General features: G+C 49.8%; 1 protein-coding gene and 1 long non-coding RNA gene across 3 annotated transcripts in view; one reads left to right on the top strand and one right to left on the bottom strand.

Annotated features, from left to right (window-relative positions):
• Window positions 1–19247, top strand: part of LOC135190407 (histone-lysine N-methyltransferase PRDM16-like) — a 237139-nt gene that overhangs the window by 60668 nt on the left and 157224 nt on the right. The gene's annotated exons all lie outside the window — the stretch shown is intronic.
• Window positions 16746–18932, bottom strand: LOC135190462 (uncharacterized). 2 transcript variants are annotated; one of them, XR_010308530.1, is made up of 2 exons: window positions 18677–18932; window positions 16746–18558 (listed from the first exon to the last, which is right to left on the bottom strand). It is a non-coding gene; the product is annotated as an uncharacterized LOC135190462 (long non-coding RNA). The 2 variants fall into 2 exon arrangements; XR_010308529.1 differs by having other exon boundaries at window positions 16746–18555.

Genomic DNA, 19247 nt, shown 5'->3' with positions numbered 1-19247 from the left:
TTGGCAGTGGGTTTCATTCAGTATCTATTAACATTCAACTTCTATTTGTAAAGGGCATGTACAACCCACTCAAGTACATATTTGGCACAAGCCGCAGCCATTTAGTGCTGGGCCAGGAGTACAGCTGGTGCCATCTGGGGCAGGAGAATAAGAATCTTTCACAGAGGTCTCAGAGGCTGTGCTTTCCTGCTCCCTGTCCCTTCCAGCCTGTCTTTTCATGTTCCTTGTGCCTTCACTGCCTTATACAAACGAGGGGGGGGTTATGAATATGCTCCAGTTTAGACTGAGTAGCTCATCCGGACCCACAAGCTCTGCCTGCTTAGAGAGGGGATAACTCTGGCAGCTCTGGAGGTGCCCTTCAAACAGGCACCCTGAAATCTGCAGGGTCCTGGTTTCAAACAGCTCAGCTACCTGCAATCCCACCACTTCTCAAGCAAGCACCCTGAAATCTGCTGGGTCCTGGCTCCAAACAGCTCAGCTACCTGCAATCCCACCACTTCTCAAGCAGCCCTTCAAACAAGCACCCACAATCTGCTGGGTCCTGGCTCCAAACAGCTCAGCTACCTGTAATCCCACCACTTCTCAAGCAGCCCTTCAAGCAAGCACCCAGAAATCTGCTGGGTCCTGGCTCCAAACAGCTCAGCTACCTGCAATCCCACCACTTCTCAAGCAAGCACCCTGAAATCTGCTGGGTCCTGGCTCCAAACAGCTCAGCTACCTGCAATCCCACCACTTCTCAAGCAAGCACCCTGAAATCTGCTGGGTCCTGGCTCCAAACAGCTCAGCTACCTGCAATCCCACCACTTCTCAAGCAAGCACCCAGAAATCTGCTGGGTCCTGGCTCCAAACAGCTCAGCTACCTGCAATCCCACCACTTCTCAAGCAAGCACCCAGAAATCTGCTGGGTCCTGGCTCCAAACAGCTCAGCTACCTGCAATCCCACCACTTCTCAAGCAAGCACCCTGAAATCTGCTGGGTCCTGGCTCCAAACAGCTCAGCTACCTGCAATCCCACCACTTCTCAAGCAGCAAGGAAGATTTACAGCACTTCATGGTTCACTTCCAGAAAACCAAGGATCTCCTTGCTAATAGATTCATAGAGTGGTTTGAGTTGGAAAGGACCTTAAAGTTCATCCAGCTGCAATCCCCTGCCTTGGGCAAGGACACCTCCCACCAGCCCAGGTTGCTCAAGGACTCATCCAGCCTGCCCTTGGACACTTCCAGGGAGAGGACATCCACAACCTCCTTTGGCAACCTGTTCCAGTGTCTCCCTATCCTCACTATCAAGAATTGCTTCCTAACCTCCAGTCTCAATCTGCCCTCCTTTAAGGCAGACTAATTAATAATAACTCTTTCCTTACCAACAGAGTTGGGAAACTCAGAAGATATGGAGAGAATATCTCCAACATGACTGGAGATTGAACAGGGTTTAATTCAATGCAGAAGCTTCAGCTGGTTCTTAGCACACATCACTGCCCGAGCTGGTGGTGAAAGGAAACTTCTTAGACACAAAAATCACTTGACACTGTTGAAAAACCTGGGGCCAGATGACTTGAAGCCTTCTGAGTCCACTTAGCTGTTTATTTTCCTGTTCACTGAGTTATTTTAGAGGGTGCTCAATGCAATTCTAACGCTTTGCATTGCCTTGGAAGAAATAAAAGCCCTTCATGTTCCAGTTGGCACATCCCCTCCAACCTTCCCTTCACAATGAGCCACTGTCAGCAAGAGCCAGCCTGTACCGGACCTGCCCACCTTGGGGCACACACTGGCAGATGTTTCATGATGATCCTGCTCCACCAAAGGCAGCAGGGAGCAGTCTGAACCTTGGGAATGGTGAAGGATAAGTACTCCTGTGAGACTTTCATGAGAGCTGCTCTGGTTTTGCTGGTTGGGAGGTGCCTGAGCTGCAGCTCCAGCTCCTGGGTGCCTGCAGCCCTCTGTTAGTAAGCACTCAGCTAAGTGTGGGACTGAGCCAGGGCCCTTCCTAGCCCCGGGGAGGGTTGTCTTGCTTGTGTTTATTTTAAGATCCTGCAGTAACAAAACCCATCGAGTTCCAAGGGGAATGGCAACATGTTTTGAAGTGCACATCCCAGGCAACCAAACGCCATTGATCTTGGAGGAGAAAGGGGTGAAAACCAAAAGCTTTCCTTTGCATTTGTAAAGTTCACATGCAGCTTTCTGTAGGGGTGTTCACCACTTCCAAGCATCAAGCCCAGGGTTAGGGTTTGGTGCTTTATGAGAAGAAATATCAGTCTCAGGCTGAGCCCACACTTAGGGTTTGGTGCTTTACTAGAAGAAGTATCAGGCTCAGACTGAGCCCAAGCTTAGGGTTTGGTGCTTTATGAGAAGAAATATCAGCCTCAGGCTGAGCCCAAGTTTAGGGTTTGGTGCTTTATGAGAAGAAATATCAGCCTCAGGCTGAGCCCAAGTTTAGGGTTTGGTGCTTTATGAGAAGAAATATGAGCCCCAGGGTTTGTTTGGGCACTACTTGTGTCACTGGGCACTTGAGGCATGCCAGACTCTGCTACTCCAATATGGGTTATTTGTGCTAAAAGAAATGGGTCATAGATGTTGGCCATCAGAGGATAAACAGATGCTGCTCTCATGGTGCTTTCCATGCCTGTGAGTGCAGAAGGACTGTTGGTTATGGTAAGGATTTTGGTGCAGCCTGACTTAAATGTATACTGCTGATAATAAAGGGGAAGTACTTGAAAGGAATCTATATGAAAGCTGGGGAAGGGCTTGCAGGGACAGGATGAAAAGCAACAGATTCAAGCTTGAGGAAGACACACTGAGACTGGAGATGAGGAAGAAATTCTCTAGAGTGAGGGTGGGGACACACTGGAACAGGTTGCCTAGGGAGGTAGTGGATGCCTCCTCCCTGGAGGTGTTCAAGGCCAGGTTGGATGAGGCCTTGAGCAACCTTGGCTATTGGGAGGTGTCCATGCCCACAGCAAGGGATTGGAACTGGTCTCTTCCAACCCAACCCATTCTGTGATTCTAGAAGAGAGATGAAATGATGAAATGGAGCTCTCCCCAGATTTTGGATTGATGCCTGTGAGCTGTGTTACAAGGTGCAAACCTCTCTTAAATATGACAGTTAAAAGGAAAGCTGCAGGTTTGTAACACCACAAGCATGAGAGGTGCTGCTGTCTGAGGTGTCTGAATGTCCCCTGCAAGCTGCCTGCTCTGCTTTCCCCAGCTGATGGTGGTGCAGCTATCTCCATCCTTTCTTTAAAGCATTCTGAAGGTAGTCACTGAGCTGCTTGAGTTTTCTGGAGCCTTCTCATTGATTCAGTCACCTGCAGCATTTTGCTGGCCTGTCTCTATCATTTTGTTTGCTGCAGGAAATGAAATGTTCTTTTCAGTCGAGATTCCAGTGGGGAAATGTCTTAACACAAACCCCATCCCTGCTCAAAAACTGTATTTTGAGTCTAATTCACCAATGCTTTCCAAGCCATCACCACCATCATTTCCCAGTGATCTCATCAGCGTGTCAAAACCTCCCCTGTTAATGACTCTGAGAAAACTGTGGACCCAATAAACCTTGTGTCAGGCAAAGAATACAGCGAGGATTGGAAAGTGACAGATAAAGCAAATATCCTGCTCCTAAACAAACACAGCAGGACAGGAGAAGATGACAAATGATGGGATTGTGTCAGCTTGAAAACAGATTGGACTAATGGCATGCTGGACTTTGCACTCCGGGGGATCAATACTCTATCAGGAGAGAGCTGGAGACCTTGTGAGCAGCGCCGGCATGGGCAGCAGAGAGATGCTCGCTGATAGCGGCGGCGCTTGGGGCTCGGCCGGCAGCGCCTGCAGCGCAGGCTGGAACTGGGCTGTGAGGGGAGCTCTGGGCAACCAGGGTGCCGCAGGGTAAAGGGAACCTTTTCTTCTCGGGGTCCTTTCCAAGCTGTGCCCCAGGCTGTGAAGTGTGGGTACTGCCAGGCTTGGTGTTCGCTTCACCTCTTGGAGGTATCAATTGTTAGTGCTCAAAAGCCTTTGGCATGGCTCTGCTGAGCTGCCTGCCTGCCACCACCCTCAGCTGGCACACCTGAGTTAGGGACACTTTGGTTTTCTCTTGTGTTCCTCAGGTTCCAAGCCCATCAGCAAGTCCAGAGCTCCCCTGCCATTGCCAGCCCAGGCTGCATCATTTCCCTTGCCCCGTTTCCCCCTTGCTACCCCCTTTTTTCCACTTTCCCTCCACTTTTCCCCTTTTCTTTCTCTTTTTTCCTCTTCCCTCTCCTTCCCCCCCTTTATTCCTCTTTCCCCTCCTTTTTTACCTCTTTCCCTCTTTTTACCCCTTTCCCCCTTTTTCCCCCCTTTCCCTTCCTTTTTTCCCCCATTTCCCCTTCTTTTCCCCCCTTCCCCCTCCTTCTCTCTCTTTCCCCATTTTTCTCCCTTTCCCCCTTTTTCCTCCCTTTTTTCCCATTTTTCCTCTCTTTTTTTCCCATTTTCCCCCTTTTTCCCCCCTTTTTCCCCTCCCCCCCTTTTTTTCCCCCTTTCCCCTCCTTTCCCCCCCCCTTCCCCTCCTTTTTTCCCCCTTTCCCCCCACTTTTTCTCCCCTTTCCCCCCACTTTTTCTCCCCTTTCCCCATTTCTAGACACTTCTGGACAGCCTCCTCCAATGCCACCTTATAAAGAGCCTGTGGCTGGACCCAGGACATGGAGAGTGCCCTTTCAGCCATGACTCCAGGGACAGTGTTGAAGCTTTTCTGTGAAGAGATAACATCAGCATCTTCATCAGCATTAAGATCTAACTCAGCAAACTAAGCTGGGAATTTCCTGATGGATCTCTTTTTTTGCATATCAGTGTTCAGCTTCAGGTCGTTCCCTTCTGTTTTCCCATCTCTCTCACACACACACACACACACCAGCTTTGGGAAGAGCAATAAAGGGGACTAGGGCAGATTGCTGGGGATATCTCCCATGCTGGGTTGGGCATTCTGGCTCTGAGCTGCACTCTGCCTGGAGTGCAGCTATGGCCTGAAATGGGAGCCCAGGCATTGTCCTGGGCAATGTGCCTACTCTGCTGTGCTCAGCCTATTTCATTCAAAACAGACCTTGCTGTCAGGTTCAGCTCCACCTGCTCTAAAGGGTTAACTCTTCCCTGATGGATTGCACTCTCCTTAATAGCTATTAGTTGTTTACCTGAGCTGGGGAGATTAATGTCATATTGAATATAGGGGAGGAAAAAATATCAATGCCTTGGACAGCCCAACACATGCTCTTAGATTTATATGCTAATCATCACCAGCATGAAATTAATGCTAAGGAGCCATGGCAGGAATGCAAGGAACCAGAAAAAGGCCCAAACTTGAGTAGGACCCACCCTAGAGATCAGATGGAAGGGCTCTCAGGAATGAAATGAGGAGGACTGCTGGTTGTGAGCGAGGGGTTTGGAGGATCAGCCTTGGAAATGTGCATTTTGAACTTGGAGAGGTCAGGTTCAGAACCCAGGAGATCCTTATATTGCTTGTGCTTTTCCAAGGTGTTTATTCAGCTTTAAAGTCTCTTCAGAAAGAGAAGGAAAGAAAAGCCTCCTGTGTGCCTATCGGTTTCTCTGTTGATATTTCTCTCTCACCATTTGATATTTTAGATAAATAGGCATTATCTCATCTGAAGGCTCTCTTTGGAAAGCTTTTTTTAATTATCATTAGAGTCTAACAAGCTGCTGGTTTAGAAATGAAACCTCTAAGGATGCTCTGGGAAGGTAGGGTTTCCATGCAGGCCATTTAACAACAACAACAACAGAAAACAAAACTAACCCAAAAGGCAAACGAAATTCCAAGGAAAATAGAGAGAGAGAGAGAGAAACAAATAAAGGAGAAATGTAGCTGTGAACAATGTAAATATTATTAATGGTGGAGTGTTTAATTAAAATGAAGTGGTCTCAGTTTGAGTGGAGGTGCTGGAATGCACCAGAGCTGGCATAATCTATGTGGAGATGTTGTGAAAGAAACCAGTTTAGAGAGAGATGCCTTTTCCCCTCTCCCAGATGCTGTGCATGTGTGTGTGTGTGTGTCCTCCACTTTCCTTGTCTCATAAACACTGATGCCAAGCAAATTAAGAGTTGATGAGCTTGATGAAGCTTAAATGGAAATGTAGGACTGCTGACTTGTGCAGACAAAAAGCCCTCTGCAGACCTGTGCCGTGCCTCCAGAAAGGGGAAAGGTTGGATTAAATCCTTTAGGATAGGCTAAATACCAACTCTCCCTTCTGCTTGTGATGATCCCTGCACCTCCCAGTCACCCAGGGCAACCTCCTAGGAGCTTTCCCATTCCCCCCATATCCCTCCAGTTTACCTCTTGCCCAATGTCTGAAGGTAAACTGGGGAGCAGGAAGGCCAAGATTTCATTCCTACCTGTCCCATGACATGAAGAGTCTACAACAAACCAGTTCCTGTACCCCAGCTGCACGTCCTACCACTGCCTGCTCACCTTACTGGGGTGGGGGAACCTCTTTTCTCATAGCAGTGATGTGTTCTGAGGGCAAGAGAGGAGCTGCAAGGGAAGTGCCAAGGCAGAAGGGCCATTATGGAGCTAGAATTATGTCAGGTGTTGGCACAGGCTGCCCAGAGAGGTGGTGGAGTCACCATCCCTGGAAGTGTCCAAGAAACCTGTGGCCATGGCACTTAAAGACATGGTTTGATAGCCGTGGTGGCTTGATGGTTGGACTCAATGACCTTGGAGGTCTTCTCCAGCCAAAACAATTCTATGGTTCTAATTTGCTACCTACATACTCTCTTGACCAATTCTCTCCCTCTTTCCCAGAGCACCAGGGAAGAGGGAATGCTTCTACCCCCCTCTTTCTAGCACTGGAGACAAGGAGGTTAGAGAAAAGAGTAGCCAGTGGAGGATCTCTGCTCCATGGGAGCTGACCTGGCTTGAAATCAGGTTTGAGGGGAAGGGTGCAGTGGGGGAGAAGGGGCAGGCAGAGAGAAGTTTAGTCTCAGTGTTGTCTGGCTGGCTTGGTTACTGCCATGATCTCACTGCTTCTGGTTGTCAGACAGCACTAAAATAATAGAAATGATACTCTGAGAAGGAGAAAGTGAAGCCTTTTTCCACACATCTCAAACACTCCCTCTGTTTCTCTGATGGTTTTTTTTTCTTGGACACCAGCAATTTAACCCAACTAACAAGCAGAAACCTCCTCTCCTATTATCTTTTCTCCCCCCACCCCACTGTGATTTATGCATAACGTGTGCTCAGAGAAGCTAGAGGAAGAAGCAGAGTGGTTTGCATTTAGTTTGGCTTCTCTTCTCCTGTAACACGGTTGCTTGGGCCAGAGAAATTGCACATCATATGGGTGGTGGGGTGGGGGCAAGCCTAGAGAATCCCAAGAAGCACTTCCACCTCCTTTCTCCTCAGCTTTAATTACAAGTGCCTTGCTTCGCTGAGGCTCTAATTGGAAGGGGTTGATGTCTATAATAAATTAAAGCTAATTCCCCACTCAAGCACCTCAAAGGGATCCACTCATTTGGGTTCCTGGATGAACAGCAGCGAGCTTGGAGGTGTCTGTGAGCGAAGTGAGTGGCCGCAGGATTCCTCGGCTGGGCAGCAGCAGGGGTTTATGTGTGCACTGCAGGGAATCAGGACCCTTTGCGTGCTCAAGAGCAGGGCAGAGGCTGCGAGGAGCTGCGAGGTGCCCGTTACCAGCTCCCAGCCTGCCGCGGCAGTTAGCTCCGCAGCCAGCTGCGCACCAGGGCCAGCCTGTGCCTTGCGTTTGACAAGGAAAAATGCCTGGGACCCGCCACAGTCATTTGTCTTTATTGCAGCCCTAATTTGAATGCAATCAAGTGCTAATAGAGGACACGCTTTAAGAAAACTCTCTGCATTGGCAGAAATATCTTGCAGAGGGAGCGAGCGGAGCTGTGATTTAATAGCCTGCGTTTCTCTTTGCTCCTGGCAAAGTTTGCTAGCCTGGCGATGCCGGGATTGCTGCTGCAGTTTTTATCAATGCATAATGCTTCCTCTTCCTCCTCCTCCCTCCCACCATCGCCTCCCCCCCCTTCCAAACTTGGGCAGTGAATTCATCTCGGGAGATATCGATTCCATGCTGCGCCAGAGTGGGACAGTGCCCTGCGCTGCGGAGAGCTCTCGCTGTTTCCCTTTCATGAACAGTCGCAGGCTGTGTCTGGCAGCCTTGCTGGTCCTCTGGTAAAGTCTTCCTCCTGATTCACAAGACGAGCTGCTCATCAAGGCGAGACAGACGTGTTAAATAAAGTGCCATCAGGCTTGCTCGCTCGCACAGTGGTGGCCCATTGTGCTGCCATACGGGTGAGCCGGGGATGGGTTTGTCCCTTTTGGAATCCTTTTTAATTATCTTTAACGTGATTCCAGCTTGAAATGATATTTCAATTGAAAAGAGCTCAGGGGACAATTACCTTCTTCCGCCTCTTTGTAAATATTCATGTGCTGATTTGTTCGGATTGGGAGGGGAAAGGAGGGGGCAGGAAGAATGGGGGGGGGGGGAGGAATCTGACAATTGGAAACCTAAACAGTTGGAGCTCAGATGGAGCAGAAGCAGAGCTGAAAGCCACCTACTATCAGAGATGGCTTTTAGGGGTGCTTTATTGTCTTTCCCTTCCTTTTAGCTCTCTTTAATGCGGCATCAAGTGAAGTGCAACTGTGCCTCGACCAAATTCAACAAGTGCGAGGCTTGCAAAGGTCCCTGGTGGGGCAGGCAGCCCAATCACAAAAGCTTCCTGGTGCACACAAATTAGCTGCTCTATCCTCCCCGGGTTTTTTTCACTCCTTTCTTCCTGTCTTCCTGTAGAGATCCTAATATTTTACACCACACTGAAGAACCTGATGCAGGACTCCTTAACACCCCTGAAATGCTCTAGTTTCAGTGACCAACTGGAGGCACCCGAACAAGGGAGCAGGTTTTGCCTCTCAGCTTTCTCCTTAACCCTCTTCCTTCTCTCTCCCAGTTTCCTGGGTGGTCCTTTCCAAGCACAGACTTCTTGTAGTGGGGTCTCTGAGTGGGGAGGTCGCCTCCAGCAGATGCTGCTGACTAGATGCTGCATTCCCTCCCTTGGCAGGTTTGGGCTCGGTGGTATCTGAAGACCAAGGCATTAATTCAGCTCTCTAAAGATACTTTGTGCAATCGAGCCCCTCCCAGCCCCCTAAGAGCAACGCTGAGGTTTATCATCTTGTGCTTCCTAGGTCTTGCAGGAGCCCGGGGGATAGAAATACTTTTACCAGACAGGTTCCAGTTTAACACTCCAACCCCCACCCCAAACCCTAAATAATCACAAAGATGGACTCAATCTGTTCTAGACCTCTTGTTTACTCAGGATTATTTAAGTTCACAAATATTAAGTTTCCCTCTTCCATCATCAACACCTTCCCCATGGGATGCAAGTTACCACCAGTTTCACTCTTCTGCAGCCTCATTACTGTCACCAGTTGTTCGCTTTGACTTATAGGCTTAAATTGCCAGAGACTGGAACAAGTGTAAATACAGTTGGGCTGCCTGTGAAAAGCTCATCCACACTTCAAACTTCAGCAGTAAACAAGAGCTAAGTGCTTACAAATGTGGTTGGGCTATTAAGGTAACTCCCTCAAAAACTCTTCGAGAGCAGACAGAAGCTAGAGCAGTGTGATGAGACCAGAAGCTGCCCAGGCACTTGGATTTAGTGCTCCATACCTAGGCAAAAGCAAAGCAGGTGGATGGGCTCTTGGCTGCTCCCCTGTGTGTGAGACCCAGGGGCTGCTGCTGACAAGGAGTGCAGGTGCCTGCTCTTAATTACGCCAGGCAGGAGTTAGCTGGGATGTAAGGCTCCTGTTAATGACAGGAAAAGTCATGGATCAAATGGGAATGGTGAGGGATGTGAGACACCCCTCATCCCGTGTTGCTGAAGTGGATTCCCTTAGCAGAGGAAGCAAAGATAGAGCCCACCCAAGGCTGAGAGTGTAGCATCACAGGTTTCTCACAGGGGTTTTCTTTCTGCTGGCCCAAAGAACGTTTACTTGGAAGCTGGGGAGAGGCACTAACCCCACCAACACCTATCATTCCCTGTCATTCTTTGCTTTCCCCTTGGATGCAGCAGTTACAGAGAGCAGCTGCTTTAACAGCTTTTATGTCCTGTGCTTTTTAAGGCTCCAAGGTGTGAACCAGAATCTGGTTACTAACTGCAGCATCAGGTGAGCTTCCAACAGGAGGGGGCTGGGTGTCATCAGCAAGCTTAGGCTGAGAGAAAACTCTGAACCTCAGAGTTTTACAAGAGGGTTCTTAACACTGGCACCACAGTGGGATGATGATTTAGTCAGGAAAAAAACTGTGTTTGACTCAGGGTTGTGGCATAATGCACACAGCCATGAGAGTTAAATAACTGCATCTGCAGATACTAAGTTGTGAGGGCAGTAACTAAGTGTGAGAAGTCTCATCCTTGCTATTTCTCCTCCAAAGAAGAGCTCTTTGGTGCTTAGATTAGCAAGAAGAGCTCTTTGGTACTTAGATTAGCAACAGCACATAACAAGCCTGTTAATGTGTCAAAATTCTTGTGCTGGGAAAGGCTTTGTGGCTGCTTGCTACTCTCCAGCTTGGTCGTGCAGTAAAGCACAGCAATTGGAGTGGTGGCTGGAGGACAGGCTGAGGGCTGCTGACTTGGCCTGGGAAGTCCTGCCTGGGTTCTAGTGCACTAAGCCAGGGAGACATGAAAATGTGAGGCAGCAGAGAGCTTGCACAAGCACAGATGTGGGAAGAAAGCAGGACCTCAGGAGTACAAATGCTCTGTTTGCAGGCACAGCCAAGTACTGTGGATGTAAAAGAACAGAGAATAATCAAACCCTGTCCTCAAGTGCCATGGCCACAGGTTGCTTGAACACCTCCAGGGATGGGGACTCTGCCACCTCCCTGGGCAGCCTGTGCCAATCCCTGACCACTCTTGCAGCAAAGAAATTCTTCCTCATCTCCAACTTAACCCTCCCCTGGCACAATTTCAGGCCATTTCCTTCTCTCACTTGATGACAGAGAGAAGAGACCAACCCCTGCCTCACTGCAGCCTCCTTTTAGGGAGCTGTAGAAAGCAGCAAGCTCTCCCCTCAGCCTCCTCTTCTCCAGAATGAAGATCCCCAGCTCCCCCAGCCCTGCTCTCCAGACCCTTCCCCAGCTTCATTGCTGCTGGGTTTTCTAGCACCAGTTTTTTTTCTGGTAGCAGGTAACAGATCTCTGCTGCATTCATTTTTTTGCTTAACAGCTTGAACTGGAAGCCATTTGGGCAATTCCAACCTACGAACATTAACTGCAACCCAAACAAACCACCACCACCGAGCAACAGGGGGAGGGAGAAAAAAAGTGCCTTGATAAGGAACAAGTCCATTTTTGTTGAGGCCTAAGAGAAGTTTGAGCTTTGTCCTACAGCTCTCTGCAGCCTGCAGTGCCTCTTGCTTATTGAATAAGTGAAATGAAGCCCTTGGCGAGAGCGAGTAAGTGTGGGACAAAGGGCAGCAGTGAAAAATGAACACAGTTTCAAAATGCAGAGAACCAGATGTGAAGCTGCAGCAGAGCAAAGGAAGAAGGGAAGCCCATTACAGAGCCCATACCCAGGGCAGAATTTAAAGCTGCAAAACATTTTGCTGCCTGGGTTGCTACCAGCACTCTGCATTGCAGGCTGGTCCTCTTCATTCTCTCCGATAGCAGGCTAAGGAGAAGCCACTTCTCAAGCAGTGTCAAACATCTGAAGGTTCTTGAGGACCAGGCATCAAAAGAGCTGAAGCAGGGCAGGGGAGGGGAGAGGGGGAGGGAGGAGAAGGTGGGTGCTTATTAAGCCCTGCTAATGTTAGTGATGTATTGAGTGAAACATCATGAAAAATGAAAGCAAATCCTCCTATAATCTTGACAGAACAAAAGGCTTTCAGTTAAAGCAGAAAAACTCCTCGTCGGTATATATCAAACGTAGCTTTTCTATTAAATGTGCATGTGGCAGAATATGGATCACATTAGAAGAAATGTTGTTTGGCTTTCCCCCCCCCCCCCTTTTTTCTTCCTTCTTTCACCCCCTCCTCTTCAACCAGCACCTCAAGCTCCTGCTTGGGGAAGCGTTTGGCCAGTGTGCTGCGAGCTGTGGGTAAAATCAGCTTTCCTCATCTTGTAATTACAAAGGGATTTGCCCATCTGCACTTGGAAGAGAAAAAAAAACTATTGCTCATCAGTTGTTAAGTCCAAGGTTTACATGTCTAGCCTGAGTGAAAGTAGCTGGGCTTCTCATTTGCCTTGTCTTGACAGGAGAAAGCCTTTCATAGAATCACCGAATGGCTCAGGTTGGAAGGGACCTCAGGGATCATCTCCTCCAATCTCCCTGCTATGGGCTGGGAAACCTCTCAACTAGACCAGGTTGCTCAAGGCCTCATCCAACCTGGCTTTGAATATGCCCAGGAAGGCATCCACAGCCTCTCTGGGCAGCCTTTGGGCAGGGACACCTCTCCACTAAGTGTATATTGAACATCCCCAGGGAGGCATCCATGGCCTCCCTGGGCAGCCTATTCCAGAGTGCCATGGGCAAGGACACCTCTCTGCTAGACTCAGTGTGTACTGAACATGCCCAAAGAAGCATCCATGGCCTCCCTGGGCAGCCTATTCCAGAGTGCCATGGGCAAGGACACCTCTCTGCTAGACTCAGTGTGTACTGAACATGCCCAAAGAGGCATCCATGGCTTCCCTGGGCAGCCCATTCCAAAGTGCCATGGGCAAGGACACCTCTCTGCTAGACTCAGTGTGTACTGAACATGCCCAAAGAGGCATCCATGGCATCCCTGGGCAGCCCATTCCAGAATCCCACACACAGGGACACCTCTCACAGAAACAGAGAATAGTGAGGTTGGAAGTAACCTCTGGAGATCATCAAGTCCAGCAGGTCACAGAAGAACACATCCAGGTGGGTCTTGAGTCAATCCAGACAAAGAGGCTCCACAACCTCCTTGGGCAACGTGCCCCAGGGCTTCAGCACTCTCATAAAGTTTCTCCTCACACTGAGTTGAAGCTTCCTGGGTTTCAGTTTGTGTCTCCTCTAGACTCAGTGCACATTGACTATATTGACTCAATATATTGTAGCAGATCTTCTTAAATCACTCCACCTCTCTATGAGCACTTCATGGCATCAGCTTTATCTGACAACTCAGTTTCTTTGAGCACAACTTCCCCAGTTCTAATTACTACAACTTTTTGTTCTAAGAATAAGAAAATATAAGCCAGAGCTGGCAGAGGAGCCAAGTGGCCCGTAGCAAGAGTCAAGTGCTTGCAAAGAAAACTCTCCCAGTTCCTCCAGTCCAGTAGCTCTCACAACAGCAGTTGTTGCCTTTAATGCTTTTAATTTGTCACAACTGGAAAAGGATTGGGGAGGGAAGGGTGGTGGTGGGGGGAAAGAAAGTCTTTTAAATACCTCTTCCCCTAGCAAGTGAGTGGAGCCCTCCTTGGCTCATCCAGCCTGGTGCCGAAGTCGTCATCTTGGCAGTGAGGAGCATTCATGTATTAGCTTAGGGCTCAAGCAACATAAACAAAACTCAAGTGGCTGGAGGGGAAAAAAGGATCATTATGTGAGTGAAGAAGGAAAAAAAAATGAACCATCTTGACTCAACAAATGCTCCAGCCCTGTCTTCTAGCAGACTGTCTGTATGCCAAGTGAAAAAGCCCTCTGACTTAAGGAGGGGGAGAAAGGGAAGCAGCAGGGTTTATGTTTCGCTGTGCAGAAAGGGAATGGGGGGGGGGGGGGGGGGGAAGTGGAAAGGATTTGTCTAAAAATAACTATTTTCAGCTTGCTTTCCCCCCCACCCCCCCTTCCCCTTTTATATTTAGAACTGTTTTGCTCCATATCCAGTTGTGCCAAATGCAAATAAGGGTTGGAAGGGAAGTTTCTGTTCCTTATGATAGTGTGTAAGGAGGGGGGGGGAGTGTCCAAAGAGGGCAGCGTCACTCTTGCGCCGGTCTCCTAGAAAGAAAAACCGTGACAGATTGGAGGGAAAAGATTTCTCTATCCATCTTGTTATGTCACCTCTAATAAATCAACATCTCTTAATTAATTACATTCTTTTCATACCAAGACTTGAAAATGGATGAGGGTGTGCCAGTGTGTATTTATTGCTCATTAGCTGCATGACTCTCCGGAGTTCCTGGCCCTCTGTTCCCACGTGTTGAAGGACTCGGCTGTGGACATCTCATTTTACTCACTCTATGGATAATGGTCTTGGTCATGGGGACTTAATTGTGTTGCCATCCTGCAGCAGACGTGGGAGATGCATAAAATCCTGCTCTGTCTGCATGCAGCTCTACCTGTCACGTGCATGCACATAAATATCTGTACCTAGCAGGGCAGACATAGGGACCTTGGATTGATTTCACTTGAGGGTTTGGGGGTTTTCAGGACTTAAGGATTATTCTTCTCTTTCAAGGACTTTTTGCAAGGGTTTGTAAGTGACAGGATGAGGGGCACTGGATTGAAGATGGAAGAGGGGAGATTTAGACTGGAGATTAGGAAGAAATTCCTGATAGCGAGGGTAAGGAGACACTGGCACAGGTTGCCCAGGGAGGTTGTGGATGCCTTCTCCCTGGAGGTGTTTTCAAGGCCACTCTGCATGAGGTTTTGAGCATCCTAGGCTAGTGGGAGGTGTCCTGCCCATGGCAGGTGTTTGGAACTGGATGAGTGATTTACTATTGGAATAGCCTGCCCAGGGAGGTGGTGGAGTCACCATCCCTGGAGGTGCTGAAGCCAAGGCTGGCTGGGGTACTTAGTGCCATGGTCTGGTTGACTGGCCAGGGCTGGGTGCTAGATTGGGCTGGCTGAGCTTGGAGGTCTCTTCCAACCTGCTTGATTCTGTGATTCTATGATCTTTAAAGTCCTTTCCCACCCAAACCATTCTGTGAAGGATAATGATATATTTGGGAAATGGTGGATGTATCTGAGGCACTTAGTGCCATGGTCTGGTTGGTTGGATAGGGCTGGGTGCTAGGTTGGACTGGATGATCTTGGAGGTCTCTTCCAACCTGGTTGATTCTATGGCCTTGATGGGGTTTTCTCACTTATAAATTGAATCTGAAGCCAGCAGCCTAAGGGTTAATTCTGTGATATCTGCAATGGCTGTTCCTTAGGCAACCCTGCAATGCAGAAGGTCACACACTAAACATTTCTGTCCCTCCTCCTGATGTGCCAAAATTTACTTGAAGAAGAAATGGCAATGAAGCTGAAAAAAGTCTCTTAACCCAGCTCATAAGGAGGCTCATCCGAGAGGAGCTCTGGCCTGAACTGCAGGGAGTGACCTGAGCAAACAGAACAAGGCAAAGTTGGAAGGCCAAGCAGTCTGAAAGAAGATGTGCTGGTCAGGCTGGGGCAGGACTATGGCAGGCTGTGGGTGCAGCTCAGTGCAGGTATCTGGGATGCCCATGCTTGTGCAGCTGTCTGAAGAGCACTGCCCATTGCTGCCAGAGCTGCAAAGGAAACGCTGAGGGGAAGAGGATGACACAGAGAGATTCTTAGACCACAGCTAGCGTAGGGAGAGAGCAACCAGATGGAAACTGTTAGCAGGAGTGAGGCCATTGCTACTGCTGCCTGAGAATGGGCAGAGGAAGGAGCAGAGGAAGAGAGGGAAGAGGCTGAGTGAAAGATAGATTGCACTGAAAGAGCAGCAGAAGAGATGACAGCAGTGGGGAAGGGGTGTGTGAGTAGCTCTGGGTTTTAAAGCCTGGCTCTAGTGTGCTGAGGAGCAAGAACTTTGTTACTGGAAAAACAATCCAGTTCACAAAACTTGCTTTAAGGCAACCCAGGGACAAAACTGAGATCTCAGCATTAAAATCCAAACAAGTTTGAGCTCCAAAATACTCAATAAACAGGGCAATGGCTTGGGGTGAAGGTGCAGGTTCAGATTTCTCCCTGCTTAACCTGGAGTGCTGGAATTTAAACCTGGGTGGGTACTGCAGTGAGAGCTCAGAGCCTCAGTCACTTGTCTGTGCTGGACTTTTTGTGCTGAAAGATGGCTTCTATCACTCTGCTCCCAGCTCTGAGATCCTAATAATAGCACAGATGCTCCAGTGCCCTGTGTGGCCTCCTGACCCATCTGTGTAGTTATCTTGACAGGGCTGGATGCAGCTTGCTAATTTCTGGACTTTAGAATCAGGGCTGAAGTTTGATATTTCACACAGTATCACACAGTATCACAGTATCACCAGGGTTGGAAGAGACCTCACAGATCATCAAGTCCAACCTGACAGTATCACACAGTATCACAGTATTACCAAGGTTGGAAGAGACCTCACAGATCATCAAGTCCAACCCTTTACCACAGAGCTCAAGGCCAGACCATGGCACCAAGTGCCACGTCCAGTCCTGCCTTGAACAGCTCCAGGGATGGCGACTCCACCACCTCCCCGGGCAGCCCATTCCAGTGGCCAATGACTCTCTCAGGGAAGAACTTTCTCCTCACCTCCAGCCTAAATCTCCCCTGGCACGGCCTGAGGCTGTGTCCTCTCATTCTGGTGCTGGCCACCTGAGAGCAGAGAGCAACCTCCTCCTGGCCACAACCACCCCTCAGGTAGCTGTAGACAGCAATAAGGTCTGCCCTGAGCCTCCTCTTCTCCAGGCTAACCAATCCCAGCTCCCTCAGCCTCTCCTCGTAGGGCTTGTGCTCGAGGCCTCTCACCAGCCTCGTTGCCCTTCTCTGGATGCAGCCCTTGGATGCTATCCAGCATTATATCTGAGATCCAAGAGAGCCTGGGAGACCAATTGCTCTAAAACGCAGCTCAAAGGAGGGTGAATCTGTGTGAAGAGCTCCAAGGGCTGCTGGGTGGGAAGCAAAGCGCTGGGACTGTTACAGCCCAGACCCAGATTTTGTTTTGTCCAAACACCAAATTTCTGCATCAAGGGCCAGTGAAGGGCCTGCCAGTGGAAAACAAACATCTGTTCCTCAAGAGAAAAGAGGCAGTCACCCTGAATTTAGCTTTTAACAGCAATTATTTATTGTTCTATTCATTGCTGCTCAGCATTTTGTAAACTCTTGCTACCTCTTCCACCTGACCATTTCAGCTGCCTGGCAAACAAATGCATTGCACACTGCTAAAGCACATCAGCACCTTTTATTTCTGCTGCAGAACACAAAACCACACTGCAAGGTTTTGTTCAGAAGAGCTTTGGTTCCTTAAATCATAGTCTTTGCTCTTCAAGAATGAGTTGAGAGACCTTCAGCTTGGGAATGTGCTTAGCTCTGTCTGGATGAGAGGTTACCCTTAAAGCACCTGGGGGGGCTACCAGTGGTGAAACACAAGGAGTAAGCATTTTCAGGCTTGGGAATTCTGTTTTCTTGAGAAAGAAACCCTGGGATGAGATGGTTTGTGCTTGGAGCCATTCCTTTTAGGATATGAGTTGTTTTCCTCATTCTACTGGATTTTTTTTTCCCAAGACATCTTTGTGGAATTCTTTACTCTATTGGTGATTTCTTTGCATGATGTCAAAATAAAGAGTGAAATAAGAGCAGCTGAGTTTGGGCATATCCAGGGCTTTGGTTTAGTCACTTTGTTTTGACTCTGCTTCAGTGGGAATCTCAGACCAGTCTCAGAATTTGTTCATGGCTTTTTTGGACTTAACCCAAACTTGTCCTGTCCAGCAGCAGAACCCAATTTATATATTCTTAGTGTAACTGAAAACAATTTCCTTGTGTTTATAGCAGTGACTCTTCAGCTGCAGCCTGGGTCATTCAGATACTAACATGTTTAGGATCTCTGTGCTGTCTGTAAAGATTATTCCTGAGAGGCAGAGAAATCAAAGGTATTTTCTAGCTTTGTTGACTTGAAGGATGGCTTTTGAGTAACAGGGAAGATGGATGCGTTTTTAGGTGATCTCACAAGGAGAGTGAGATAGATTCCTCACTGCACTTCTTAGGGTCTGGAAGTTTTAACTTGTAAGTAATGGTCATGGCTTTGCTCTTGGGGCCAAAGGGAGCAGGTGCTTTGCAGACTGATCCCCCGAGCCAGTGCCTCACCTACAGCTGCGCAGCTCTGTCCCTGCATTGCAAGGATAAAGTGGGAACACAAACAGGAGGCACTCAGTTGCAGTAGTCTGTTTACTTCAAAAATAGGGATGAAAGCAGAGAGATGTGAGAAGATGTGAGCCGAGGTAGAGCTGTAGCACTGGAGGGGGTGCAGTGCCTGCTGGCTGAGGCTGGGAGGGAGGTAACACTGCAGGGTTTTTGCAGCGGAGTAAAAGCTCAGAGTACTCCAAAGCCCTCGGGTGTGCTGGATCCCCTGAACGCCTGCTGCAGGCCAGGCCTCCTCCTGCCCTCTGCTTTCCATCTCGTGGGCAGGAGCCACCCACCACGGCATGTCTGAGCCCGGGCAGCTGCTGGCAGCATGGGCTGGGGCGTCCTGGCACCCCCAGACTCTGTGCTCCCCCCAGCCTCGGCTTGCAGTCACTCCTGGCACCCCACGAACAATTCCTCACATGGTTTCCTGCCCTGGGCTCTGCTAGGAAGGGGCCCTGTGCCTTTCCCGTTGCTTGATGCAGCTTTTCTTCCGCGGGAGCCTCGAAAAACCCCCATGCGGCTTCGCCTCGTTCCGTGCGTGCATGCCTGCTGAAATAGAAGTCATGGTTAAACCCCTCTGGGGTGCAAGCAGCACTCGCTGCCTGCCACTGCCCTCCCGGAGACTAATGTGTGACAGGCAGACAAGGCCCCTCACTCAGCGGCGCACCGGAGGAATTCCTCCCGCACTAATGGCGTGCGGAAACCGGAGTCCCTCAGCTGGAGCCACATGTTGTGCTTAGCCCTCGGCCGGGGGATGGGGCCCTGCCCGGAGCTGGAGCCGGAGCTGAACCCAGGCTGCCCCCCCCGGGGGCCGGCTCTGCTGACCCCGCGGCCGCCCCCACTGCTGTGCCGCCGGGGAAAGGGCCCGGGGAAGCGAACCGGACCGGGGCTGCATAGAGAGGGCCCGGCCGGGGAGGAGAGGCGAGAAGTGAGAAGTGCCCGGGGAAGCGAACCGGGCCGGGCCGGGGAGGAGAGGCGAGAAGGGCCCGGGGAAGCGAACCGGGCCGGGCCGGGCCGGGGAGGAGAGGCGAGAAGGGCCCGGGGAAGCGAACCGGGCCGGGCAGGTGCGCAGCATTGGCCAGAAGGGTCCGAGGCAGCAAAAGGGACCGGGGCCGGCTCGAGCGTGCCGAGCAGGTGAGCAGCATTAGCGAGCAGGGTCTGGAGGAAGCAAAAGGGACCGGGGCTGGCTCGAGCGTGCAGAGCAGGTGAGCAGCGTTAGCGAGCAGGGTCCGGGGCAG

This window comes from Pogoniulus pusillus, chromosome 36 (genome assembly GCF_015220805.1).
Source record: "Pogoniulus pusillus isolate bPogPus1 chromosome 36, bPogPus1.pri, whole genome shotgun sequence".
Taxonomy (NCBI): domain Eukaryota; kingdom Metazoa; phylum Chordata; class Aves; order Piciformes; family Lybiidae; genus Pogoniulus; species Pogoniulus pusillus.
This window is presented reverse-complemented; position numbering and strand designations above follow the sequence as displayed.